The sequence below is a fragment of the Camelus bactrianus genome, chromosome 8 (genome assembly GCF_048773025.1).
Source record: "Camelus bactrianus isolate YW-2024 breed Bactrian camel chromosome 8, ASM4877302v1, whole genome shotgun sequence".
Classification (NCBI taxonomy): domain Eukaryota; kingdom Metazoa; phylum Chordata; class Mammalia; order Artiodactyla; family Camelidae; genus Camelus; species Camelus bactrianus.
Genome location: NC_133546.1, coordinates 6,224,443 through 6,252,140, shown reverse-complemented (window position 1 = coordinate 6,252,140; position 27,698 = coordinate 6,224,443). Strand labels below are relative to the sequence as shown.

General features: G+C 43.5%; 1 protein-coding gene across 3 annotated transcripts in view; it reads right to left on the bottom strand.

Annotated features, from left to right (window-relative positions):
* PRKN (parkin RBR E3 ubiquitin protein ligase) overlaps positions 1-27,698 on the bottom strand; it is a 1,163,425-nt gene that overhangs the window by 190,373 nt on the left and 945,354 nt on the right. The window lies entirely within an intron of this gene.

Below are 27,698 nucleotides of genomic sequence, written 5' to 3'. Positions count from 1 at the left end.
GCGGGCTGAGGAGGGAGGGAAGTGTCCTTACAGGGTATAGGAATTATCCTTTACAAGAGAGATGAGATGTGTGTGTTATTCTAGAAGATAGGATTGTAACCCACAAGTGAAATTACAGCAGATACACTTGGGTTCAATACGAACACATTTCTAATTTAAAAATGGAATACACTGCTTTCTAAGCCAGTAACTGGAGGTTTTCAGATAGAGGCCAAATGACTATATTTATGCAGAATATTTTAGAGATGAATTTAACTTGGGTTATTTCCAATTCTGACATTCTGTGGTCCTGTAAAATGCTGGAACATAGATTTGGTCTTTGCTATTATATTCGATATTCTAGTCTTTGATGTTACTGTATTCTATACTCTCAGAAGGTGGTCCATAAACTTTCACTAAGGTAATACAAACAATTTTAAAAATATAAACAAAATGTAAACAGGTGATGTCACCACCCGGCAACAGTCCAAGAAAATAAATGAAAATGCGGACGTGGACGTTTTGGTGGAAAACCTAGTAAATCAATTGCCACAGTTACGTCCAATCTACAAAGAAGGAACGGGAGATCCGACGTTAGAAGAGACATCTGAGCTGCGTTTCTCCAGCTGGAGGCCGAGAAGACGTGCAGCCTGAGGTTCTTTTCTGAGAAGCTGTTCACTTCTGAGCTGCTATTCTGGTCTCAAGAATTAGTAAAGGAATATTCTGGGTCACTTGGTTGGCTGCAGTTCAACCAAAAGCCGCAGTGGAAATTCAGCCTCCTGTCAGTCCTTGAGTATAGGTCTCCTGGGGAGCAAGAAGTCATATTCTGGTTTTGTGAAATTACTGCGGAAAGGAGTGCAGCAGAGAGAATTCCCAACAAGCGAGGGTCCCGTGGTCTGGTGCCAAGTATGTGAGAGGGATCGCACAGGAGGAGCGCTGGCAGGATTGAGGCTCCTCCAGCAAGGGTCGTGGGCAGGCTGAGATCAGAAGAACCTGTGCCGACCACCCAGGGCCCTGTTGGTACCCCAAGCACTGATTCCGTTTCCATAAGAAAATCCACCATGTTAAGTGCGTAGAGTTAATTTGGATACTTTTGGCCTTGTGCTTTCTTTTATCTTTAATTTATAAATTTTTATTTGGGTCTTCTAGTTGTATAACCATAAATAGTTTCTAAATGTATATCTAGACATATTTAAGAAATACCATTTAAAATAATTTCATTCAACCTTAGAAGTTTTCAAGGATGACTTTTTTCCCTTACAAGTGGTCCTTTGCATCCCTCAAACTTGAGGAAAACTGATTTGACTTATTTAATGACAGGTAAAATAAGAAACAGAATTTAAAATCAGCCTATCTTCAAAATTTGTATTCTAACATTCTTCTAAGATATACTAAGAGGATTGATGTCAGTGATAGCTCAAATATAAACATCTTCAACAGAAGACTAGCTAATTACCTGAAACACCTGGTGGTTGCAATAAACTATAATAAACAAGGATAGAGACAGCAGACAGTTGGAAGGGAAGAGTTGTAAGAGGGTCAAGATATTTAACACCACAGAGGGGTATCAATGTGTGAAGATGGAATTTAAAAATAAACCTAGAAATGCAGGACATGCATATGGAATTCAGCAGTGTAGGGAGGCAGGAAAAAATTGGTGGAGGGGTGGAGGTGGCAAGGAGGGCAGGTGAAGACTGCGTGAGGACAGGTGTCAGCGGTGGCAGTGTGCTCTGATTTCTTCCAAATTCTTTACTCAGGGTCCACGCACATGACAGTAAGTCATCTTTTGAAGCCGTAGCCATCTGCTTGGACCACACTGTGTCCTCACAGTGCCCAGCATCATCTACCTTCATGCTCCTGTCAGTCAGTCTTTTCTCAAGATAACAGTTAAGAGGCTCCTGTTAAGATATGTATGTCGGGTACCATGCCGTCCACCCATGGATTTTTCTGTCTCACCAAGAGTCAATGCCAAGGTCATCAGCGACCTACATAAGGTCCTCTGCTGCCTGGCCTCCTGTGCAGCCCCTGAGCTCTGTCTCCATTGTGCATCACACTTGGAATCCACTCGCCTGTTGTTAGTTCCTGGCCCCCCCGGGGCAGGCTGCTATCTCCAGGGTTTTGTACTTGCTACTCCCTCTGTCTGGAAAGCTCTTGACCCTGTTATCTGCATGGAGCACTCCCTGCTTCCTTCAAGTCCTTGCTCACATGTCACCTTTCAGGACCACCCTGCACGGACCACCCTATCTTCGTCCCCCTGCACCCGTCACTGCTGTATTTTCTCCATAGGATGCATCATCTTCTCATTTACTTTATTTTCTGTCTCCCACTGCTGAAATGCAAAGGTGTGCAGGACCACTGCTGTTTTGTTAACTGCTCTATCAATGGTGTCCAGAACAGTGCCCGGCTGCATGAATTATTCAATGGCAGCTGCTCCCTGAATGAGTCATCCACCTCACAGTCCCCACCCACCTAGCTTGGTGACTGTGGCTCCTGGGAGAGGCTGCTACCCCACCCCTCCTCTCTTCTCATCCCAGAGGCCCCAACTCTGGCCTCCAACCCTGAATGTGCTTTGCTTATTGGTAAGTGGACTTCTTCTGACCTCTCACCCGTCTCTCCAGCCTGGTCTGCCCATGGGAAGATGTGAATGATGCTTAGAATCCGTGACTCCTTTGTACTTACACTGCACCTTCTTTGCCAGTATCCAACATCTAACTCTGGGTAATCCCCACCACCTGTTTTTCCTTCTCCTGTTCCAGTTCTGCCAGTCACAGGTTGTGTAGAAAAATGGGGCTAGAAGATCTTCTAACAGAAAGTCACGCCATCTACCTGAAGCTGCATCCTTGTTGGGATGGTGCTACTGTAGATTTGGGGTCCATTCCCTGTCAAGTCTCAGTGATACTTGTTCCTATCCCTTGTCTTTGGCCAATACCCTCTCCCATCTCCCTTGGGGACTCTTTCAAATCATCACCATTCTCCTCAATTGACCTTTAGTACTTCATTCTCAAAATACAACCTCACCTGACACAAGGCCAAAACTATAAAGCTATTGTTGTGAACATGGAGAAGAAGGGCCCAGACCCCCTGCAAGAAAGACTGTGGCCAGGCTGCAGGAGAACAGTGAGAGAGCCCCGCCGTGCACTCTGGTCTTCCTCAGCTGCAGAGACACACCTTGCCTAAGGTCGCATCTTTCCCAGGATCCTCGAATCTGTTGACTGGGTGAGGGGGAGGTGAAATTCCCCAAATATTTTGTCCCAATATGAGCTACTGATGGGCAATGCTTGCTGCCTAGTCTCTGCTGGCTGGCTGAAGCTCTGCTGGGCCTTCATGGCAGTTCGGCTTGTTACTTGGCCCAATCCTGTCCACTTCCCTTCCTTTCCAAGCTGCACATCTCAATATATATCTTGAATCCTGTCATGTATCTCTGACTCCCTCCCAGAGAACCTGCCCTGTGGCCACTATCAAGTGTGCCATGCTTGAACTTCATATCCCTCCCCAGTTAAAACCCCTTTGTATTCTCCCTCTCTGCTCCTCCAAGATAAAGGGGAAATGGTTCCCCTTTCTCAAAATAAGAGTCATTTTTCATCCATCCTAACCTGTCTCCTCTCAGCTCCTTGTAGGTCTAACTCACCACTCACTCATTCTTCTCAAACTCTACTGCTCTGCAGCTTGTTCACTTCAAACTACATATGTATTCAAATCTTCCCCTTTAAAAATTCAGCAAAAATCTAGCCTTGAGCATATGGTTACCACCCAATCTCTTTCCTTCTCCTTTCATCCAATTTGCTCGAAAGAATAGCCTACAGCCATTGTCACCACTTGAAAATACAGCAGTTGGAGGTATGGATTGCAGAAGGGGAATATCAAAACTGGGGGCTTCATGCCTTTTAAAATAAGTCATTGTCATTAGGGCCTGGGTTGAGGCTCTGGTTCTGCAGCAAAGAACTAGTTACCTGCTCTCAGATAGATCAGTTACTCTAAATGCCTTTTCCTTTATAATAATCACAACTATTCCAAGGAGTAGCTTTGAATGTATGTGAATGCAGGATGACATCACAAACAAAATTAGAAACTGGATTAATTGCTAATGATATTAATGGCGTATCAGTGTCTAATGACTGTTGCTGCCATTTCTTTTAAACATTTTATTTATTTAAAAGGGAAGTAGCTAATTGAAACAGTTGCTACATGATCTATTGTCTTAAGAAATGAAGGTCTGGACTTCTTTTTTCAGCTCTAACATGTAGACGGCTTGGAAGTTCTTATTCTCATCCTTATAACAAGAAATATCTAGGCAACTGAAAATCAACAGTTTTTCTTGTCCCATCAGAGAGCTGACGTCATAGGGCAAAGCATCTCCCTGATAACCTGGAGAGACAGGCAAGTCCAGCGAGCCAACCAGAGCTGCTTACCTGGAACTATAAACTGGTAGGAACATCGGGATGGTCACTTTGATGAATTACTGTAAAGTGGGTGTGGACTAGTGTGAGAATGAGCAACTCTACGCGGGCCTGAGGTCTGACTGATTTTCCTGATCTTCACCTTTAAGATCCCCACCAGGTCCTCTCAGGACCCCTTGTGGCTCTGGTGGGGAGAGGGGGAGAGTAAACATGACAAATGTCCAGAGCCGTCTCTGCAACAAAGGTCTGCTCCCCAGGGGAAGGACTTGGCCAGCTCCTGCCCAGGCGCTGCGGGAGAAGGGTTTCCTCTAACTCCAGCCTGCCGTCGCAGTGAAGGGGGAAAAGCAGTTAATGGGATCGGGGCTTCGAGGAAACAGACTGAGAACGCTGCATGTGGAGGAGGCAGAAAGAGGCAGGGAGACAAAAAAATCCCTGTCCCGCTGGAGAAACACCTGTGAAGGCCACAGGCCCAAGACCCAGACCCACTGGAAAACTGAGACTTCATCAGAAGATTGTGGGTGCTCCCCTCGCCCCAGCCATCCACCTTAGCGCCACACCAACAGGTCTCCTTTAAAACAGCAGGAACTGGACACGCAAAGTGCTTCAAGACACAGACTCTCTCTGAGGAGGGGCGCCTAGGGAAGCCCAGCGTCAGGAGGGGTGACAAAAACCGAGAAAACTAGAGGAATTTTGAACCTCCTGATAGTAACACAGCCCAGCCCCTTGCTGGACTGACATACAGCCTCACATTAAAGGTCTGTCTGGCCCGGTTCCTATTACATGTATAACGTGTCCAGCATCAACAGATAATTACTAGTCACGTCAAATGGCAAGAAAACCACAGAGTGAAGGCTAAGGCAAGCATCAGACTCAGACTCAGGTACGATATAGACGTTGGAATGATCTAAATACACTGGTTAAAAGACATTACCAGACTGGTTAAAAAAAGACAAAACAAGAAATAAAGGTTCGGCGCCAAGTCATTTCTGCTATAAGAGGAAATTCAACAATCTGGTGACATTAGCAGGTCATTTACTGAGTGAGAGCCCTGAGACTCCTTCAGATGGTGGGTTTCAAAGCTGATGATGGGGACATGGCCACTTCTTTCTAGTCTTGTCCGGATTAGAAAGTAAAACCATGGCTTCAAGTCTTGGGAGGGCAAATGTGAAACTCTCAGTTACTTGGAAAACACATTAAACGATGGTTTTGGGGTAAGAAGCTCTGAGTAGTATAACACGTCCTACTAGGCATTTTAATTTGCTATCAACGTCTTTCTCTGAAAAAAAAAAAAAAAAAACCTGCTGAAGAAATGAACTAAGCTTCAGTGCTGCATCCAGCACTGCTTTTTGTGTGAAACAGAAAGGAAACGAAGTATAACAGTGCCTGCGAAGCCTTCCCAAACCCAGCGGAACTGGAAAAGCGCTAAATGGTAACATCTCTGTGAACGAAGACTGTGCATAAAATCACGAATGTGTGAGGCACAGACATGCGCGTCGGGACGCAGTCCTTCCGCACGTGCCTGGAAGAGGGTGACCAGCATCCAGCCAAGACATGTGCATTTTCCTGCCCCCTTTCCCTCAGTGGGGGGACTCCCCAGTCCCTTTACCCTCCATGCGAGGATGGAGATGTTCTCAGTCCCAGCCTGGTCCCCTCCCCCACCCCAGGTACCTGGCCTGGGAGGAAGGGGAAACTGTGGCGCAGCCAGAAGAGGGGAAGGAAATGAAAGGACTGCTCCTCTCTAGCACTAACTGGCTGTGTTATCTTAGGTCAAAGATGCTGTGTTAGCGCTAACGCCTTCATCTTCTACCTGTAAAAAGGGGAGTAAGAACGTACAGCTTAGAGGGTGGGTGTGAACTGTGTGTGCACTGATGTGCTTGTGTATAAGTTGCCTAGTGCGGCTCCCTGTACGTGGTCGGCTCTTATGGGTGGCAGTTGCTACCTTGAGTGTGTCTGGAACGTAGGAGCACTGGCCAGGCTGTACACGGATAGCCTGTTCTGCGGCTGTCCCAGAAATCCCTTGTTTCCCAAACCCTCAATATTTAGAGGCCAATTTTGCTAAAGGAGCCCAAAATTCGATTAAGTAACTGAGATTTATTATAACAATACGCTGAAGGACAACAGATGATCAAGTGTGTATGTGCGTGTATAACACACACGTATGTGTGTATATACATACATGTATATGTACACATGATCAGATCATATATGCTTAGGGAAGCATGGTTAGTATACACTTAGGGCTTTAAGTGTGCTGCGTTTTTTATTAATCCATTAATTCCTTTACTCACGACAATAATCTGAAATGATTAGGAAGCAACTCGATGTCTTTATTTGATATCATAAAGCTTTATGATGTATTTTTACCTTTGAAACTAGCTGGAATTTTTTTCTGCCAAGTCTCACCAGTCATTTCGAATTGCAGCCGTCACACATCTACACTTACCATGTGAACGAATCAAGGCAGTAACGCACACAACCTAAGCTGCGGGTCCCCAAACACACCCACTGATCCAAGCACGCAAAAGGGAAACGCACTCAAATTTCCGACGAAAGGGACGGTTAGCAAGTGCTTACTGCGCCTTCTGCTCAGCCTTCCGAGTCAGCCGTGACACACAGCAAGGGCATCACTTGAGTGTACGATTAACAGATGGACGATTACGACAAGCAAGCTGTGGTTTAAAGACAGATAGCCCACAAAGATGTCGAGAGGCTGGAACTGACGACCCTTGGTTCTGTTTAATCAGAGTGGACCTGCTTTTTTTTATTGTGGGCGAGCGGGGAAGGGCTCTGTTTTCTACCTGCAGCTCCTTTGTCATATTCAGGGTGACTTGCCTTTGGTCACCCGGGTCGTAAGTGAAGCCAATCACAGGGCTGAGTAACGGACAGGTTCACCTTGAAATTCTACCTCTAAGCCCTAGACCATGTACTGCAAACCCCAGTCTGCCCTGTGAGGGGGGCTTAACAAAAACAGGTATTAGCTTTATATATAAAGATGCCACAAATTCAGGATTTCATGCACATTATTTTCATCCTCCAAGTGATAAGATGAGTCTGACTAACTTGAGCACACCTCTTGTGTTTGGGGGAGAAAAACGTGTTACCCTGGAGACATCAAAAATCTACACAGAACAAAAAGCCAAAAAGCAAGACCAAATTTTAGAGGTTAAAAGTATCCATTACGAAGTGACTGTGAAAAAATGAACAGGAAGGGATATGAACGCGGGCTGTCTTTGCTGGTGGAGCCAGTCTGCAGCGTCTACTGAAAACGGTCACACAGTCGACCTGAATGGGTTGGCACGTGTATAAAGCACGCGTCAGTGACAACTAATTACGTTGCTTTAAAAAGCAGTTTGAGGGCCCACGTGTGTTGCACCCGTCACAAGCCCCTTGAACCATGTGTGTGATCATCTGTTAGGATCTGCTTTCCCACCCTGAACACAGGCTCTGGGAGGACAGGGACTCGCTCACTGCCTTGGCAAGGGCCTGGGGACTAGCACGGGGTTCAGCACGAGGGTAGTATTCAATAAACACGTGCTGAATGGACAAATTAATTAAGAGGGAAAAGGCATTGCCTTCTGGTTTTCACTAATAAGAGCCCTGGGAAATAGATGACTCGACAATCTGTATAGAATTAAGGACCTATGAACTGGAAGTCAACTGGACCTAGGGCACAAAGTTGAATTTTGAAATGAAAAATATTAGTATGCCACTAATCAAACAAGAGAGAGTCCTTGAGAAGTTCCATTTCCTACTGGCCTTGTCAAAATGAGCTAATTTTCAGCAAGAATTGAGCCCTGTTATCCATGGAAGGCGGAGGCCACGTCTGTTGAGTGAGTTCAGACAGGGGCCACTCTGACAGGCAGTAACTCAGACCATCATGGAAACACCAAAATATTTTTCTTAAGGCAGCCGTGCAAACACCACGTGCAATCTGATGATCTCACCTGCATCAGTGACCACCAGATTTAATTCCTAGATTGTATGGACTTGCTGGCATTTAACATCTTCAATGATTACAGACAGATCTACGTAACAGATAGTCCAGTATTAAAGAACAAACATATCTTAGTTTTTAAAGAGTTATTAGCTATTACTCACTCTAGACCAACCTCTCTTAGAACAGAATTCCTTCCTCTAACACACTGACAGCTGCATTAGAGACTCTATCTCAGGATTTCCAGTGACAGGTATCAGAGGATCACAGGATCAGAGAAAGAATTCCACTCTAATAATGACACATTCTTGTTGTTAGTTCTAGATACTAGTTCTAGATTTGTGATAGAAATCATATCCAATCCTTTTAAACCTTTATTAACCTTCTCACTGGCCCGGAATAATCCGTAACATGTGAACATGTCTAGGAAGCGTCCAGGTGTTCACTTCCCTCCCCTCTGTTCTCAGCTGTGACCTTGTAGTTGGCAAAATCCCTGTTCAAATGTGCTGCACGGAAAGTCTCCTGTTCATGTGCTGCTGCCACACTCACTCCTGCCTGCGCTGTCAGCCACGTGACCGGACGCTGGGGAACCCGAGGTCGAGACAGACCGAACCTTAAGGTGCTTTGTCCCACACAGGCTTTGAGAGGCTTGTTCTCAGGATTCTAGATGAGGGTTTCCACACTTGCTATGCTCACTTCCTCGTCTCACCTCTGACATCTCACTGGCGGGGCTCCTCCCACCCCACTGCAGGAGCGTTCTGTAAGGGCCACTCGGACTGGGGGCCCAGTATCTAGGGCCGCCCCCAGAACAGACTCCTACCTTGCTGTCCCAGGGAAAGTGCAACGACCTATTATTTGTCTGAATATTTAAAAGTTATAAGCCAAACTAAAAAACTGTTAAAAAAAATTTTCGCCCTTTTTCTTTGACAAATGCACCTGTTTGAGGATCTGGAAGGTGATGATTGAGAACTTTCAGACCCTGGAGGTCTGCTCCTGAATGTGGCTGCACCTGGCCCTTCCCTCCTCCGACTCCCAGGTTCCTACATCCTTGAAGAGCCCCTCGCATACCTCTGGTGCAGCCCACAGGTTCAAGCTCCACGGCCCGGCACTCCACCACGAGTTACCCCTTGGCCGTTGCCTTCGGGAAGACAGAGCCAGTTAAGAGTCTCAGGGCTGTCTGTGCTGGGAATTCTGAAGTCCAGAAACCCAGGCAGGGCTCAGGTCCCGTGGCCTCCTATGGGGAGAAGGATGGAGGCGGCAGACAGAGGGGGCTCCAGGGCAGGACCCGTTTGCTTAGTTCAGTTTTTACTTCCAGTGGCCCAGGCCAGTCCTGTTTCGCTCCCATTTCTCTGTCGTATCTGACGTTGGGTCAGCCCACCATTTTTCGAACAATCCCCTCTTCAGTTGTGACTCACTTTACTCTTCTGCCCATTTCTTTGCTTCTCCATTTTCTTTGTTGTCCCGTCATCTTCCTGTCATCCAAACACGGGCTCTGTCTCCAGCCCATTGTTCTGTTTTTAATTCTCTCTTCTACGGTCGCCTGACTGCTTCAAAGGAAGCCCTGCGTCTGCTTTCCGTGTGTCTCCAGTTGCCGGCTCCACCTCTGCACCCCAGGGTCCAGCTCTCACTTTAAAGTCAAGAAGTTTCACAATGAGCGCAGCCTGCCCCTCACACATGACCTCTTCCGCCTTCAGCTTTGGGAATTGGAGACGACTCTTAGTGATTCCAAGCATGTGCACACTTTTTGGGGGTAGTTGATGGCTGAAACTGATGTCAAACTCATTGCTCTTCAATTTTTAATTTTTGAGATTAAATCTTTCCTTTAATTTTGAAAAGTTAAAAAAAAAATTGATCTCCATCCAGCTCCAGAATTCTGAACTCTGTTCTCTATGCTGTTTCAAGGATTCCCAGCAGTGACCCTGAGATTACATATAGGAGTATTTGGAGATCTAATGACGCTGAAAATGTTCGCTCTTCTTCTGTTGTTTTTACTCTTGTCCTTGTTCTGTTCTCAGTTTTCTTAAGACAAGCTCCTCCCTCAATTGTTTCTTTTGTCCTTTCCAACATGGGAAACATTCTCTTTGCCCGAGAAAATAGCAAAAACAGGAATGGGGTCAGTTTCTCCACCTGTTAGCATCGTGCAGCCTTCTCCTCTCACCGTCATTTCCCTCACTGTTCTTGCCCTTGACCCGACTATAAAAGGCTGCTTTGCTGTCTTTGATCTTGAAATGAGAATTTCATCTTGCTCTGGGCTTGTCCTAATGATATGCTCCCAGGTTTGTACTCTTTGATGGTTTCTTCCCAGCTGCAAAACTCCTCACTCATCGCTTACACCTGCTTTCTAAAAATCTGAACTCACTGTAAATGAAAATAAGTTGCCTGCTTGGTATTAAAATTAATAAGGAAATTCATATAAAAAAGCTGCTGTACATTTATATGAAGACAGAATTGCATCTTATTTTTTAAAAATACTAAAAAAATTTTGGAGGGGAGGTAATTAGGTTTATGTATTTATTTTAACGGAGGTACTGGGGATTGAACCTAGAACCTTGTGCATGCTGAGCACATGCTCTACCCCTGAGCTATTCCTGCCCCCTGAGTCCTAGTTTCTTTCAAGGATAATTTTGAAACTGGGATCTTAAAAATTTCAATTAGTCACTGTAATCAACGTTTACTTTCATTCTGTTCCTATATCATAAAGATTATTTTACAATCTAACTATGACTCTCCTCCAGAAAATACATTATGAAGTTGTGGATCATTTCCACAAAGGCACTGACAACTATTAAAAAACAAGACACAAAAATCCTTTGGGGAATTAACTGAACTACAGCTTTTTTGGAAAGCTTTCGCTGAATTTTCTCATTCACCATGCTGTGAAGTAGGGGAAACTCATTTGGAAAATATATTCCCTTGAAAAGCATTAAAAACCACATGAGTCTTCAATCACTATTTTTTCTTTTAATTTCCTTGTAAATCATCACAGGGGCAATTGTGATATCCTTTGGGTTCAATGGGAAGCCGTGAGCACCCGGGCTTGGGATAAAAATTGAAATGGATTTCAGCTCTCTGATGTGCTACTGGCACTGGCCGCATGACACAAATAATCTGCAATTTGCAGGTTGCTGCTGTTTGGTGTGAAATGCTTTGAGGATTAATTTCTGTCTTGGCTACAGCTTAGAATCCCTAATGTCAGCTTGGCAATTATAGTTACCTTCTATTTTTCCCTTAAGTACAACTTTGAAAAGGAAACTGGCTAACAAAATAGCATGAAAAATAAGTGATGATTCAATGTGATCATAGATAATGCAGCAAAACCCTGGACAATTACATTTAATCACAAGCCAAACAGGGCAGGGTGCATCTGCAGGCTGGATCTGTGAGTGGGTTTGGCGGGCTCCTTTCCACTCCAGGGAAGCCAGGTTGATTAGGGTCTCCGTGTACTTTGCTGAAGAAGCCATTTCTGAATTAGCCTGAGAGCCATGTGTTGATAGTACCCATGTAAAATCCACTAAAACATCTTGACTGAACAACTGCATTCAAAGTCAGCAATAGGACTTTATATAATCAAATTTCAAAGCATTATCACTTTAATAAATAAAACCAAGCTTATCTTAACAGTTACTCTGTCGCTGATGTCTGTAAAGAATTATTCATGCATTGCTTTTCAATAGCCAACTCCTGATGGGTCTAAGACACCCTAAAGCAGCTAAAAAGAATTTGAAGATACTCACCTTTCACCCAGCAACTTCACTGGTAGGTGTCTACCAGAGAGAAACTTCCATAGTTACGCAAGCAGGTAGTTACAAGAATATTTGCTGCAACCATTTTGTAATAACAACAGCAACAAAAGAAAACATCTGAGTGACCATCAGTAGGAGGAGAGAAAAAATCATTCAGCATCGATCATTCAACACCACTGCCCACTGCCTGCCAGGCACTGTTACAACGTTGGAGCCACATTAGTAGAAAAACGAAAATAGACAAAAATCCCTCCTTAGAGTTTGTGTTCTAAGGGGAAGATAAACAATAAAGATAAACTAATAAGTAAATCCTGAAGTATTTTACAAAGTAATGAGCACTCTATCAGAAAGAAAAAACAGAACAGTGGAAGGGGGAGAAGAGCGGGGTTGGGTAATTTAAAGCAAGATGCTCAGAATATTTCTTGTTGAGAAAATGGCATTTAAGCAAAGACTTTTAGGAAGTGAGTTAATGCAAATTAAGTAGGGTGAAATGTGTCTAATAGACAAACATCAAAAACGTAAGTTAAGAAAAGAAGTTGCAACAGTTCACTCATAGTACGATGCCATTTATATGAAGTTCAGAAAATCTGCTAAACAATATGGATTCATACAAATACACTAACTCTTAGTAACTACAGAACAATGCATGCAAATGATCAATACCAAATTTAAGGGAAAGAGAGATTGAAACAGGATCATAGAAAAGGGGAGGGGATGCTTCAAATCTATCTTTAAAGTTTATTATAATAACTGTTAAAAATAAAAGCTAGCATTTGTCACATTTATATGGACAAAGAACTTTTCTTAGTGCTTCACATATAATAATTCATTTAATCCCACAACAACCCTATGAGATAGGTACTACTATTATCCCCATTTTATGGATGATGAAACAGAGGCACAAAAAATAGTAATTAGCCTGACAGAGTTATCTGACACAATGTGAAAAGTCAAACACTGACAAAGCTGGACGGCGGGTTCATGAGCGCTCAGTGTGTTATTTTCTATATCTAATTGTACATTTGTAACTTTTCATAATCAAAAAGTCTACATGAAAACTTGAAGTAAATATAAAGACAACTTTGGAAAAATTGAATAAAAATTCAAGAACTTACAGATTTGAGCTGAGCATATCTGAGCATGTATGTAGTTTGAAGAAGGGATACTTTTGAAAATATAATCACTATATTAGTAAGCATTTGTAGATTTTGTAGCTTTAAGAATAAGTTGAAAGAAGCCATAAATATTGTTTATTCATGTGCTTACTTATAAATGAGGCAGCTACTACCAAAAAAAAGCTCACAGAGCCTCTTCCTGGAGCTCAGAATAGGGTGAATTAAGCTCAGAAGTCTGTGATTTCATAATACAGGTGCACATTGGTATTTTCTGGTTCTTTGTAGCTGCCATGTTAATCCAAGTGTCTTTCCCGAGTCAGTTCCCAGTGGCCGTGAGACGACTTGTCTTCCCAAGAGGTACTTACTGCACAGGAGTGAGTCTCGCTGATAATGAGACACAATCAGAACTTCGTCAGGTGTTCTCATCTCACTAATAGTAACACACATCACGACTGGCAGGAGGTGAACTCCAAGCCAACATTCATTCATTCTTTACTGAGCAACTTTTCTGTGCATGATCACTGTGTATGAGGCCAGATTCTACAGAGACAGCAGAATTGAAGCAGGCTGGGGCTCTGCTGCATGGAGTTTGCAGAAGAAATAATATGCACATCAACAAACCACGTAAATAGAGGGGAGGGTACAGCCCAAGTGGTAGAGCATGTGCTTAGCATGCGTGAGGTCCTGGGTTCAATCCCCAGTACCTCCTCTAAATATAAGTAAATAAATAAACCTGATTACCTCCCCCTCATAAAACAAAAACAAACAAACAAAATAGAGAAATAAATAGAGAAACAGCCAAGTGTGCTGAGAGCGATCAAAATGGGGGTGTTAAAGAAAAGAAAAAAGGAGGAGGGATGGGATGAAAGGCCCGGAGGCTGGAAGCACCGAGTGTACGCGGGGAAACCAAGCAGCTGTTTGGTGCAGACGAGAATGAAACACCTGAATCTACACAGCTGAACTACCAGGGCTGAGGGCTGAGACGACGGAGACCTAATTGTTTGTTCCGGAACAAAACCTGATTTTGTAGATAAGCTTGCAATGTAATACAGCGCTTCACTATTTGCTTCCAGAAATTCCTGCAAGGAACTGAACCAGTCTGTTCCTCTGAGTAGCCACCTCCTTTAACAGAACCTAGACTGGGCAGTGTCGTGTATCAGACAACAGTTTTCTTGTCAAGGCACCCTTCAAAACCTTCGTCTCGTTGCGTCTACCAACCCCCAACTATTCTGTTGTGAATGTTGCCCAGCTCCAATCAGCTCTGCACCAGAAAGATCTGCATTACCCACTTGAACTCAGATCCCCAAATCCTGTAAATCTTTTTTCATTGAAGTACAGTTTACAACGTTGTGTCAATTTCTGGTGTACAGCATGTTTCAGTCATATATATACATACATATATTCCTTTTCATATTCTTTTTCATTATACGTTACTGTGAGATACTGAATGTAGTTTCCTGTACCATGCAGCAGAAACTTACTGTTTATCTATTTTATTTATAGTAGTTAGTATCTGCAAATCTCAAACTTCCTATTTATCCCTTCTCACCCTCTTTTTCCCTGGTAACTAAGTTTGCTTTCTATGCCCATGAATCTGTTTCTGTTTTATAAATAAGTTCATTTGTGTCTTTTTTTTTTTTTTTGAGTCCACATTTAATGATAACATATGGTATTTTTCTTCCTCTTTCTGGCTTACTTCACTTAGAATGTTGATCTCCAGGTCTATCCATGTTGCTGGAAATGGCATTATTTTATTCTTTTTACAGCGGAGTAGCATTCCATTGTATAAATATACCACGTCTTCTTTATTCATTCATCTGTTGATGGACACTTAGGCTGTTTCCATGTCTTGGCTATTGTAAACAGTGCTGCTGTGAACACTGGAGTGTATTTGTCTTTTCGAGTCAGAGCTCCCTCTGGCTCAAGCCCTGTAAATCTTGACCTCTCGTTTCTGTAAAATCTCCACAGCTGTCAGCGTGGTGGGGTTTCTCACTGCAGTAGGTCTAATAAATGCTGTTCTGCTCAATTAATAGCCTTTCTGATAGTCATTGGGGAGAACTGACACAGAACATATGAAAGACAAGAGAGAAAACGCAGTAAAAAAATTAAAAACACTTAAAATTTTTCTCATTTTTGTTATGATGTCAAAACAATTTTAAAAATCAGAAAATTGTTCTCAGTATGTATGTTCTTGGAACTCTGCTTACGCCTCTGTATTTCATGACTCTTCCTTCCATATTGACCTATATTTCCAATGTTTTTGACTTTAAACTTCTAGAGGACAGGTGTGTTCATCATCTGGCACCCCTTGGAGTATAAATTTAATTTGGATGGTCGACACGTGGGAGTGCCCTCTCGGGTACGAGGCTCTCGGAGTGAAAGGTATTCCCAACCCACTGTTCTCTTGTTCCTGCTACTCTGAAAAGTTCATTCTTGGTTGAAACGAGAAAAGAGAAAGGGGGAAGTAATGGAGAAGTTATTTTGTGTTGCTTTAGTATGTTTTTCCATGGACTGTGAGGGTTGGTTTACCCAAGTGAGCACATCAATGGTCAGTGTCTAGTTAACTTTATAGGAGGAAAGGGAACCCCTGGGATTGAAATCCCTGAGTGGATCCAATTAAAAAGGAGACTCAGAATACATACATCCTATCAGAGAACACATGATCAACTAGGGTTCAGTAGGTCATCTGGGTGACTAATTACCATGGTTAAATTAATGAGGTTTCTTTAGGGTAAGAGCATTATGAGTCTCAAACAATCTATACACGTGTAAGCCTATCAAACATTCCCTGTTTAAAAACTGGAAGCTTTTGGTTTCCATTTCTGTACCCTACACGTTGCTTTAGAATTGTTCTTTCAAATAGACCTCCTTGGGGCATATTCAGAGACTACTAAGTTTGAGAAAATAAATAATATCCAAACAACATTGAAGAAATGTATGTAATTAGGTTTTATGAATGAGCACAACTCTAAAGGAGGCTTAAAAATGAGGTGGAGAGATCATTTAGAGGATAAAGTGGGATGGAGGAGTGGGATGAAAAAAGTATATTTTTACAAGTACTTAATAGTATTTTGTTTCTGATTTTTTTTTGTATTTTAATTTATTTCAGTAATTTCCCTTGGTACTTTAGTGCTATGCATTTTGTTTCTTTCATTCATCTTAGTGTGGGCATAATTGCATTCATTACAGACAGCTGTATTTCAAATTCTAAAAAAAAAATAGGCCAACCAAAACGATAATTTTTTAAAGCACTCCAAGTACTGCCACTGAGAGTCATCACAGCTTTTCAAGTTCAGATATTTAAAATTTGTATGCTGGTGTAGATACATTTGAAAGAGATGAGATAAATAAAATAGAGTGAAAAATCCAGTTTAAAGGACAAAATGTAGCTTCTATGATGGGCAAACAAAAATGTACAGCTTCAGCTATATTATTAATTATACTGTGGTTTGATTGCCCAGATCTTTACATCTTCCTACATGAAAAATTAGTAATCATTCTCCATTTTAATTAGTCAAAATGACTAAATATAAGTAATTCTCAATTGTCAGCAGTCACACTGACGCGTCCAGGTGTGTTACTCACACTCTGAAGCACAGCACTCACGCCGCCAACTAGGCACCTTTAAAACGCAGGGGCGGTGGGCTTCCTCCGACGGGTTTAGCAGGTTTCTGGTCACCACACCAACAGCTGGGTAAACTGGGGTCACTCACCACCCACGTGTCGCCCGTAAGACTGCACCGTGGCCGAGGCCAGGCAACTCCAGACAGTAAGTCCAGACATTCGGCCTGTGTACCTCCAAGAAAAAAATGCTTTCTAGACTATTTGCTTTAAGCACTCATCAACTAGAAAATGAAACTTAATAGATATATTCGATGTTTCAAAGCTGGTATTATCCTAGTAAAAACCTGCATCCATCTGCAACTGTCCTTTGAGAAGTTCTTATATGTACCAACTTCTACTTTGAGAACTTTCCCACGTTTGAATAAAGCTATTAAGTGTCTGAAAGTCTGTCAACCTCAGCTTCATCCAAGAGGTGATCGTAGGACTTTTGTGCCGTCTTTTTTGGTCTAAGGTCACAAATTATTAATCTCCATTGTATTTACTGTGTTTGCGTTTTGATTATTTGATAAACTTTACAAATGTCAATTAACTGTCTTGTCCAATAAAGGGCAAAAACACAAGGAGTTCTCTTGCTGGAACTGTTCAGAGAGAAGAGGCCCCAAAATCTGGAACCAGGGGTGATGTGCGCAACAGAGATAATGTGTTAAAATGGAAGATGGTAAGAAAATGACACATGTTGCCCCAGCCTGAGGGCGGAGTCATTGGACAACAGGAGCCAAAGACTGATTGATGGATTATGTGGAAAGCACCGGGGCTACGCCATCAATAATGAGCGAGGGAAGGGAAACATGACTGAAGAAGTGGGAGAGAGGGAATCCAACCGATGCGGATTCAGTGTAGGGGTTTTGTTTGAGGACTTCAAGGTGAGGGATGGAAAGTGTGACTGTCGAACAGGAGAGTGTTGAAACCAAGTGAGGCCAGTGAGGGCCAACATATAGGAAATCCTTTTTATGCTTTATCACTGACTTTGGCTTTGGTAAAGATAAAGCTGGTCTATTTTGGAAAATAGGTGTCTAACATCCAGTGACTCTATCCGCAAGAAGGCAGGCTTTGATGCACCCATCCACACTCTGTGCAGCGGAAGTACATGTAAAGATTGCAAGTTTAGATACTCTTGGTCATTTTGGATGCATGAAAAAAAAATTTTCAGAAAATACATTTCCTTTAAGCAGAGGAATTTCTCTGTCCTCACCTTATCTTGTTATTCAACCTACTATTAACCCTCTTATTCCTTAATAGTTGTCTGGGGAATATTTAAAGGCAAATAAATCATCTTGCATATTTTTTATTTTTTTTATTGAAGTGCCATCAGTTACAATGTGCCAACTTCTGGTGTACAGCATAATGTCTCAGTCATGCATATACATACATATATTTGTTTTCATTTTTTTATTAAAGGTTATTACATATTAAACATAGTTCCCTGTGCTATACAGCAGAAACTTTCTGTATTTTTTAATATTCATTAGGATTTATACTGTAGTTTTTAAGTAGGAAGAGAAAACCAAGAGCATATTTATAGGAGAAAATATGAATTGTTATTCAGATATACTTACAGTAACTCGGGTCCATTCATTCAACCAATATTCATGCTATGCGTTGTTTTATGTTCTGCGAAACAGCAGTGAACAGGACAGAAAAGCCCCTGTCCTTGTGGTACTTACTTTCCATGTGGGAGGGCAGACAAAATAAACAAGTAAGTTACAGAATGTTGACAAGTGCTATGCAAACCAGTGATGGGAGTGGCAGAGAACCGTTTTATATGAGTGGTTAGGAAAAAGCTCTCTACAAAGGTGTCACCTGAAGGGAAATGAAGGAGCACACAATGACAATACGTGGCTGCCGGGGAAAGGTGTTCCAGCAGAGGGCACAGCAGGCGAGGATGCCCGGAGGAGGAAAGGTGTGCTGAAAGGACATCCAGGGGCCCAGGGTGCAGAACAGGAAAGGAGAACAGAGGTGCCAAGGGTATGCAAAGAGGTCCTCGCCTCCCATTGAGCAGGGCCCGTTTCTGCCATTTGTAAGGAATCAGGCTGTTACTCCGAATAAGATGGGAGGCACTGGAGGGGTTTAAGCAGACAAGTCACACGATTGGTTCTTTCTTTCTTTCTTCCTTTTTTTTTTTTTCCTTTTAAAAAAAAACTCACTCTAGCTGCTGGGTTGAAATAGACTGTTGTGAGCAAAGGAGGAGGAGCCGAGAACCTGCTAGGGAGACGGCGGTGGATTGGAGTGGAGTGGTGGTGAGGAGGAAGTGAGAATGGGTCAGAACCTGGATATACCTTGAAGATAGATGGAGAGGATTTGCCAATAGATCGCAGGTGAGGTGAGAGAGTGCAGGCGCAGATGACGGATGACCCTGCGCCCCTGGGAGGGTAAAATGCCCCCGGCTGAGACCGGGGAGACTGGACGATACAGGACACTCACAATACATCCTGCATCATGAATAGAACTCGTGCCTGCAAAAGGAATTACTTTAAAAATTATGACTATTATTTTGGTACTTGTTTTGCAAGTTCTCACCTCACAGCCTAAACATTTCTGAACGTACTGCTGATGCCGGTCAGACTAACCAAACGATTACCAAAACCTATATCAACCTGGGCTACACAGATGGTCTCCTGAGCTGCTTGCTTCTTACTGTAGACAGTTTCTGACGTAGAGCTGTGTGTTTGGGCCCCGGAAGACGGCTGCTCTGCTCTCTGTCGTCTCTTGCCGACCTGGCCCTGCCTCACCCTCACCTCATGTGCATGAGTGCCTCCAGCTCCTAAGCGGAAAGTTTAGCAGAACTACCTGCGTGATCTGCCTGACCCCCAGCTAACGACTGTTCTAGCCTTTGGACCAGAACGGTGTCTGTGTGTTCAGCCATCAACGGAAAACAGTGGCCCTAACAACGGATGCTAACCCAGGGCTATGGGTTGGATGGATGCGGTCCTTCAAGCAGTCGCCCGGGCAACCAAGGGGCCCTTCTGACAAGGCGCCCCCTATAACTGACAGCCTCCTCCTCGCCTGTGTAGTGGAGATTGCTGCTGTGTCCTGCCTGCTGTCGGCTGCACCCCTGCCTGGGTGTAACTTCCAGAACTTTTACTTCTGACTTGTAAGATTCCCTGTCCAGCAAATTATTGATGTCTCTGTCACGGACTCCAGCTTCTTTCTTTGATCTCGTGGCTGGGCAGCTGCAAGGCTGCAGGACTTTGGGGTGCAGCACAACAAGAGTCTAATTCTTCAACCTACTTCTGAGGCTCTGCCAGATGTGGCAATCTTAGTGTACTGGGGCCTGGTGATGTCCATGGAGAACTAATGGTGACGGAAGACATTTGTTCCTCCATGTCTGCTGGGCGAGTCCTTGTTGAAGCTGCTGTGTACCTACATCTATACGTATATCTCTCTCTATATCTACACTCACACTTTGTTTTTCATTCCCCAGGTTCCTTGAAGAAATGCCTGATCTTAGCCCTGGAAATGTACAGCATGAACTTGGGACACCTTGTCACACTGGAAAGCAGGAAAGCCATTAAGGACTATTGAGCAATTTCACTTCCGGGCGTTTATCACTTATAGGTTAAGATCACTCCTTGACCAGTGGACTGTGGAAGGGATGCTGCGTTCGCAGCCATGAAAACAACGTGCATCTCACTGTCCACCTCCCCCTGAGTTCTTTGGAGACTAAGCATGTTGCCAATGAGCAGTAATACTTTGAAAGGAATTTTTTTTTCTGAGCAAAGGTCTCCATAATGGGTTTAAAATATTCAGCAAACCACGTCATAAACAGATGTGCTGTCACCCAGGCTTTGTTGTTCCATTGACAGAGCACAGGCAGAGTAGACTGAGCGTAATTCTCAAGGGCCCTAGGACTTTCAAAATGTTAAATGGACAGAGGCTTCAACATAAAGGCATCAGCTGCCTTAGCCCCTGTAGAAGGGTCAAGCTGTCCTTTGAAACTAGCCACTGACTTCGCCTCCCTGGCTGTGGAAGACGGTGTCTTCTTCCAAGACGAGGCTGTTTCGTCTATGCTGAAAACCTGTTGTGCAGTGTGGCCACCCGCATCGGCTGTCTGAGAGCCTCTGGATAAGGCACTGCAGCTTCTAAATCGGCACTTGCTGCTTCACTTCATACTTTTATGTTATAGAAATGACTTCTTTCCATAAATCTCCTGAACCAGCCTCTGCCAGAGTCAGCCTTTCCTTCTGCAGCCTCCTCCCCTTGCAGTCTTCACAGAATCGAAGAGAGCTGGGGCCTTGCTCTCAGGCTTTGGTTTAAGGGACTGTTGTGTTCATCTGGTCTTCTCTCCAGACCACTAAAACTTCCTCCGCATCAGCAGTGAGGCCGTCTTGCTGTCTCATCACTTGTGTATTCCCTGGAGCAGCACTGTTAACCTCCTTCAAGAGCGTTCCCCTGTATTCACAGCTGGGCTAACCGTACGGTGCAGACGCCCAGCTTTTGGCCTCTCTCAGCTTGGGACGTGCCTTCCTCGCTAAGCTTAACCATTTCTTAGCTTTTGATTGAAAGTGAGAGGCGTGTGACTCTTCCTTTCATTTGAACATGTAGAGGCCTTTGTAGGCTCATTAGTTGGCCTGCCTTCAATTCTGCTGTATCTCAGGAAAGAGGGAAGCCCGAGGAGAGGTGGGGGGGAGCGGCCTGTCAGCAGAGCAGTTGGAACACGCCTGTATCGATGGAGTTCGCTCTCCTATCACCTGGGCAGTTTGTGGTGTTCCAAAACAGTCACAACAGTAATTTCAGTGCTCACTGATCACAAGCCAATATAACAAATACAATAACAATGAAAACGTTTGATATATTATGAGAATTGCCAAAATATGACACAGAGACATGAAATGAGCAAATGCTTTTGGAAAAAAGGCATTGATAGACTTGCTCAGCGCAGGGTTGCCACAAAACTTCAACTAAAAAAAGACCAGCGCAGTACCTGTGAAGCGCAGTAAAGCAAAGGGTAATAAAATTAGATACGCCTGTACCGAATTGTATACCTGAAAGCTGCTAAGAGTGATCTTAAAAATCCTCATTAGAAGTTAAAAACAATTTGTAACCATATATGGTGACAGACGTTAACTAGACTGACTGTGATCATTTTGCAGTATATACAAATATCACATCATTATGTTGTACATCTGAAACTAATATAAAGTTGTGTGTCAATTACATCTCAATTAAAATAAACAAACAAAACAAAAACTATTAAGATCATGTCAAAGGGACTCAAGGACCAACACAGGGGGGCTCACGCTGGTGAAAGACAGGATAATTTGAGCATGGATAAAAATAAATATTGTAATATATTCAAATGTATTGGATTTGTTAAAATTCATGAGTTCTTAAGATTTAAAAAAAAACCCTCATTTGTCACTTTCAGGGGATACTAGGAAAACGATTCATTTTTCTTAAAACTGGCAAATGAAACGGGGGAGTGATAGGAATCGAGGTTTAAACCGCCTTTAACATAGAAATTGTACTTCTGAGTAACAAAATCATTGATGAAAGAAATTTTCTTTCAATGAAAGTACTCCAGGAATAAAGTAAGAAGCAATGAAAGAATTATTTATAAAGTGAAATAATCAAGTAGTAACCATCAATGGCTGCTAGTGGACAGAGGACGTTCCATGCCTCCTGACACAAGGACACGCCGCTACTCTTGGAGATTCTTGTAAGAAATAAAATCCCTCATTCAGACCAGACCTCTGGTTAGAAGCACTGACTTAAAGGTGATGCAGCATACGGAGGGTTACTTATACCAGTGGAGTCAAAGTGAGATGCCTGGACGGGTCACATTATGAGCATCAAGGAGGTGGTTAGAAATGCAGGTTCTCAGGCCCACCCCAGACCAGTGGAATCGGAAACTATGCGACGAGGCTCAGTGATCACACGTTAACGTGCCCTTTCAGCGACATCAGTTGCACGCTAAATTTGAGAACCACCTCCTTATACAACCCTCCCAGGAGTGCAAACACCTCACAGCGTGGGTAACTCCCCAGGGCAACGGGTCCAGCTTCTTCAACAAATATGTCCCAAGAATTTAAAAAGAGAGAGAGAGACAGAGAGAGACTTAAGAAGCACATTCGCCATGTTACCAAATGCAAAGTGTGGCCTGTTTTTGGCTCCTGACTTGAAAACAGTTCACGGTACAAATGTATCAGACAAGCAAAATGTAGACAGTAACTTGATATTGGGTGATATTATGGACTTGTCGCGTGTATTTTAGCTATGAGAGAGATGCTGCGATCATGTTTAGTAAATAAGTCTTTATCATTTGGTAGCTCTGAATGAAACGACACAATCTCTAGAATTTGCTTCCAAATAAACCAGACTTCAGTCTGGCTGAAACGAGAGTGGCTGCAAACTGGTGATCGCTGCAGCTGAGTGGCATGTGCCCAGAGGCTCGCTGTACTATTATTCTTTTTATTTTCTTTGTTGGAAAACTTCTGTGATGGAGAGGTTTTAAAAGAACACGTAAGGAGGTGATAGATAGACAGAGATACAGCTAGATACATAGATTTCCTATATGTACACATCCTCTGTCTATTTAATCCTATGCACGTCACATAGACACATTTATGTATAGGCATAAAGTCCTTCCATACAGAAGTGGTCTGGCACGTCCCTCAAGCCTCATGCGTCACCCGCTCCCCAGGGCCAGGCACTCAGGGTGTCCATACTCTTTCAGAGAAACTCCCAGCTCATTGGCCATGAGTGTATTCAGAAGCCCTGCAACCACAACCCGGATTTCCCTGTGCCGAGCCCCTGTATCTACCCCTTTATTTCCATTTTTGCGGGTTTACCTCTCTGTAAACTCAACCCCTTCTGTGATTCAGTGGTTCTCCAGAACCCAGGGGTAGGGTACGTTTGGGGGGGGGGAATGATGTGAAAGATAGGTGAGGGGACACAGAATAATCCGGGGGACGGCACAGAGATTCTGCCTCCTGGGGCTGTGATGCTGCCCTCCGGGTGGGGGGCGGGCGGCGGGGCTTGGAGGGAAAGGCTCTGGGCACGAAAAGGCCCCTAGGAGATTCTGATCCCTGCCCCAACCCCCGGCACGTCCCCTGCAGGTCCTCCCCGCATCTTACATGGCCGGGGAGGAGTCAGAGGAGGGACCCACCAGTCAGAGTATTTACTTGTTCATTCCTTGGTCGTTTTTGCTCAGCTTGCTGAGGAGACACGCATTCCCGGCACAGCCTCCTGCCCCCGGTGCTCTCACTCCCTCACATTTGAATGTACCTTCTTTTTGTCTGCTTTGTATGACACACTCCTCAAGATCCGGGAAGGGGTTTTTCACTTGACTTGGAACATCCAGGCTTCCCTCCTGCAGGGCTCCACGGACTGGAAGGGGGAGTTGGGTCATGTAGCATCATCACTTCCATCCACTGGTTTTTGCCCAAGTAAAGTCCTTTTTCTAAAAGCACTCTGGCTCATAGTAAGAACAGTGGTAAAAGAGGTATTTTAGTTACATTTTTGGGGGGGAGGGTAATTAGGTTCTTCCTCCCTCCCTCTCTTCCCCTCCCTCCCTGCGGCAGTACTGGGGATGGAACCCAGCACCTCACGCATCTGTTCTACCACTGGGCTATACCCACCTTTCTTAAAGGAGATATTTTAAAAGGTAGCCATCCAATGATAACTCAATTCTCTTGATTCCCTTTTATTTTATAATAGCAGAAACAGTCCTCTATGAGAAAAACAGATTTTGGGTTAAAATATTGGGTTTATCAGAAAACAACTCAGGCTCTCCCAGCTGAAACCCCTCCTGTGAAGCTCTGCACATTGCGACGCTGGGGAAAGCGGACACACTCAGAACTGGGGAGGGCTGCACGTGCACACGGCCACCAAGCTTCCAAGAAGGAGGTAAGCTTCATGAACATAGGAGTAGAGTTCAGAGCTGTGTCTTACGGCGCAGGTCCACACTCACTCCGGGTGGGGTGCGGTCGGCCCGGCCCAGGCCTGGTGCTGGAACAAAGACTTAAGAACGCCTTGGAGGCCAGCGACTCAGTTCCAACATCTTTCTACTTAGATGCCTCATCTCAAAACACAAAGTACTTCTGCAAGATCTTGAAAACCTTAAACCAAAAGAGATTCATGGTTTACTGGTGAATTCTGCGATGATAAAGCGTCGCGTGTTCCAGAAGACCTGAAACTTGTCCTTTTGACTCTCACTTCTCACCGTCACTCCGCGCACACAGGGCATAGGCTGTATCTAGCCCTCTGAATATATACAGCATTGTGATAGCCTCTTTAACTTTCACAGGACAAACGAGAGAGATACTTGTACCAATGCATGACTAGGGCACACGATCTGCCATTCTGAAAAGAGAATGCTTAAGACAAAAGCCATCTTGGGAGAAAAAAAAAGTAAGAAAATTAGGTTACACAGTGGCTCAGCACTGTGGAGGGATGCAGCAAAAATGTGTAAGTATTTTTCATTTTTTAAAAGTGTTGGTGTCAGTTTATCATTTCCAGGTTTTTTTCCCCTTATCTAGGAGAGGTTAAGGAAATGTTTAATGTGCACAATTCTCTGTCCTCTTAAAAAAATGAGTTTTCCAAAGTGAGTTTTTTCATTTTCATTATAAGATATTAACATAGTAGAGAAAATGAAAATTAGTAATTTCACCACTCAGAGACAGTCTCTACTGCTATTTCAGTGATTTTCTTCCAGATAACTGCCTTACTGCACACACACACACACTTTTAAATATGTGGCATCACGCTGTGCATAAAATTCTGTATCTTGGTCTTTTTACCTAATGATATGAATGGACATCTTCTCATGTCAAAAATTACAGACAAACATCACCATTTTTCACAGCAGCTCGCCTTTCCGTCATATGCAGTCTTCTTTAACCACACCTCAAATGATGATCTTTGTGTCAGGGAATCGTCTATACTTGTCTGTTTGCAAACCACTCAGAAGATGGAGAGGGGATACAGTCCCGCAGGGCCACTCCTGCTGGGTTAAGCTATTATTGCAGTTCACGTTTTGATAGTTCCAGCTAAAACCTCTTCAGAATATGTCCATAAGCTTACACCCCCAAGAGCAGGGAGGCCAGTGTCTCCCCAGTCCCCAGAGTACTGAGATCTGGCTGGTGTGTTCCCATCTCTTCCTCCCCCCTTGGTTGTGAATGTAGTTCTCTCTCCTTCCTTCCTGGGATGAAGCTTGGCACCACTCCACGCAGAGAGAAATGAGGACAGTTTCTGCATTTCACCTTAATCAGATCAAATTAGGACAGGTGGCAACCCTGCAGGCAACGTAATTATGAAAAATGTGTGTGCTCGAGCCAGGCTGTCCTTTCAGCTTCCCAATCAAATAGGACACCATCGTCCAATCTTTCTACTTTTAGCTGGTGACTCACAAAGAAGTCACCCACACGCTGTGGAGAGAATGGTGCTGAAAAATCTGGGATTAAATATAGTCTCAAATGCATGCAAATCTATTTTGCAAGGTTAGCTAATTTCACATAATAATAATTCTTCTCTTAAAAATTTTATATGCCAAAAAAAAAAAAGAAAGAAAGCAAAACCCTATGGCTGGCCCATTATTACAAGAAAACCTCTGAACATCTCTCCCTTGCCCTTTGCCATCCAAAGATAAAATGAAGAAACTGGGAGGATTCCCTGATTTTATTGTAGGAGAACAGCCGTCCCATCCCAGAGATGTGTAATGAATATCTATTTAAGTAGATCTGAGATAAGCTGAAGGTGGATGCACAATTCTATTCCACACTTGGGGGATTCCACACCCAGCTTCATTTAGGATATTGCTTCTCAGACGACATCGCAAGCACCACAATAACAAATGTTATATCGAAACACGCTCAACAACGATCGCGTGCGAGTCTCGGTGCAGCCATTTTTCAGCGTGTCAAGATTGTACTATCACACCATGGAAGCAAATTAAACGGCACCCGCTTTGCTGTTGGGATTGCTTTATTAGCAATGCAGTGTTATTTCATAAAGAATGCATGGCTTCAGATCCGTCACTGAGTGTCAACAATGGCTTCTCCACTTGTTTGAAGCCCCATTTGTTATTTGGAGAAGAACCAAAGAGAACACTTCAGAATCCAATTGCTTTTCTTCCCAACATTTAAATTAGGAAAAAAAAAAAAAAAAGTCTGGTTGTTTAAATCTTTCCAGTTTATCTGTAGTCTATTCCTTTCCAGGCTGCCATTTGCGGGGAAGCCTCAAAGTGTAAGTTAAGCACTAACGCTCTTTCTGAAACACACCATCAGACGCTTACCGACAGCTCAGAAAAGTCACAACCTACAAGATGATACACATCACAAAAGAAGGTTTTGTTGACATGTTAGATTCATGTATGTAAGCTTTGGTTTCTTGTATTTGTGAAAAAAAATAGCACTCTCCTGACTTAGCAGTGTATCCTTCCTCCTTGTGACAAGTTTTGCTTTGGAAATGATTACGGTTATGTCAGAATAATTTCAAAAAAAGAACCATCAGTATGACTAGATCAGTTCTTAGGAAACAGAATCAGCCTTCTCGTGCAGGTAGATTTGCCCTACCAAAAAGAGAAATTAAAGCCAAAATACAGTCTGCTCCATTTGCCTCTTGAATTCTGTGAATATATCAATGAGGTTTTAAACTTCACCCAAAGTATTGATTATTTTTTTGAAGTCCAGGTATCTAACCGGGAATGGAAACTTTCTCTCAGCTGGTTGTCAGTTAAATAGGTATAAAACTGTATCTCAAACCAGCTAAGCATGTCCTGTCCCCAGAGACAGACACAGGGACACCAGGGATGGTGACATTTCGGGATTTGTTGCACGAGGTAGGACAGACACTTGGCCTTTCCTCGCAATCCTGACACTGTTCCCAGTGATTAGGTTCTTGTCTCGTCACAGGAAGAATTCAGAGGTGAGACACGGAGCTTAGGAAAGTAAAGTGAGGACTTGCTAAG